The sequence below is a fragment of the Notothenia coriiceps genome, unplaced genomic scaffold (assembly GCF_000735185.1).
Source record: "Notothenia coriiceps isolate Sejong01 unplaced genomic scaffold, NC01 NC01_scaffold00032129, whole genome shotgun sequence".
Classification (NCBI taxonomy): Eukaryota; Metazoa; Chordata; class Actinopteri; order Perciformes; family Nototheniidae; genus Notothenia; species Notothenia coriiceps.
In genome coordinates this window covers 4-1,907 of record NW_011364830.1, presented here as the reverse complement: position 1 = coordinate 1,907, position 1,904 = coordinate 4, and the positions used below count along the sequence as shown (strand labels likewise).

Genomic DNA, 1,904 nt, shown 5'->3' with positions numbered 1-1,904 from the left:
CCTAAAAGACTGCAAAATTCATATAATAGTATATATAATTAAATAATATAATGTAATAACAATCTATAATAATAAATATTGTAATTTAAAATAATATGATATACTTGCACTTGTCTTGTAAAAACAAATAAAATGTAAAAACACACATTAAAATAATAACAATATTATATAATATGATTTAATATGATATACTTTAATCTAATGCAAAACAATAACATATCATATAATTGTTTTTTTGCAAATCTCGTAAATTAAATTGAACTACTGCCTTGTATTTTAGTGTTTTGTCTTTGATGTTGTTACTTTTTTTATTCCCATTTCTTTCTAGTGTAAACTGCCAGGAGAGAATCCTGTGGTACGTCATTGCACACAAGTATAATGACAATAAAGACCTTCTGACTTTGATTGTAAAAACATTATATCAATAATGAAATAGTCAGATCCTTTACCCCACTGTACAGCGTCTTGTTCTTCTCGGCGGTCACCAGCTCAGGTGTGTCCCAAACGTAGCAGCCGACGCCCCTCAGCCACTCCAGGTCCTCCTTGTACTTCACCTGAAGAGGACGATGTGAAAAAACAGATTAAATACAATTATTACAAAGTATGACAGGAAGTTTCTCGAAAGCCAAAGTAAATAGCTGCTTGGAAATGGTTGTATTGCTGAGTGTTTTTATGTGTGTCTTTAAAGGCATTTGATTTTTATAATTGATAGTTATTTTATTACATTTGTTCTAGTCTTTGTGTTTTGGCTGGTTACGCATTAATAAGTTAAATGTTGTATATTATACATGGATTGAACTCATTTGTACATGTCTTATTCACTCATTGTTAATATGTGTATTTGAGGATGTCATTGTTTGTAAAAAATGAAAAACTCAATAAAGATATTGTTTAAAAATTTAAAAAAAGGATGACACTCACAATGTACACAATATCTGTTTTCTTTTTATTATTACTGCCAAATTGCAATACATATTTTATTCAATTTCATTTATTTATGTATTTATGTATTTATTTATTTATGTATTTATTTATGTATTTATTTATGTGTTTATGTATTTATTTATTTGATTAATTATTTGTTTGTTTATTTATTTATTCAACTATTTATTTATTTAATTAATTAATTATTTATGTATTTGTTTGATTAATTATTTGTTTGTTTATTTATTCAACTATTTATTTATTTAATTTATTAATTATTTATTTATTTATGTATTTGTTTGTTTATTTATGATTTATTTATTAGTTTATTTTATTATTTATTTTTGTTTTATTATGTAAATACTGCTATATTTCTTAGTGTTTGTAATATGTTTTAATGTTATTATAGTTTTCTTGTAATAGATCTCTATCTGTGTTTTTTTATTTTTGTTGGACTTGTATGTATGCACCACGACACCAAGTCAAATTCCTCGTACGTGTAAACCGACCTGATAATAAACCTGTTTCTAATTCTGAATCTTGATGCTGTGAGTAAATTATTTGGAAAGCAAGTCACGATCACTCACGCTGCTGACGTTGTCGTTGGCTATCTTGCTGTAGAAGAACTCAGGGCGGTCGGGGATAGACTTCCAGGTTCCCAGAGAGTTGATGTACTTCTGCCTGTATTTAACCTGAAGGATGGAGAAACACATAAAAGAGAGTTGAATCAAAATGATCTTAGCACGCAAAGTGGATAAGGTAAGATAGGACTTTATTTAACCCGAAGGAAATCGTTCTGCCAGAGTTACACAATTACAATAAAAACAGCAGAACAAAAATTAAACTGTACACTAACAGCTCGGTAAAAAGAGCAATTCAATAACTACAGGAAACGTAGACGGTCACATAATTAATGTACATATTCACAGTATTTAGTAGTGCAAAACCCGTAGTGGTAGTTCGTTATGTATCGAACGTTA

General features: G+C 28.3%; 1 long non-coding RNA gene across 1 annotated transcript; it reads right to left on the bottom strand.

Moving 5' to 3' along the window:
* Positions 1 to 476: 476 nt before the first annotated feature.
* LOC104960647 (uncharacterized) lies at positions 477 to 1,621 on the bottom strand. The gene is made up of 2 exons (XR_800008.1): positions 1,512 to 1,621; positions 477 to 554 (listed from the first exon to the last, which is right to left on the bottom strand). It is a non-coding gene; the product is annotated as an uncharacterized lncRNA (long non-coding RNA).
* Positions 1,622 to 1,904: the final 283 nt, after the last annotated feature.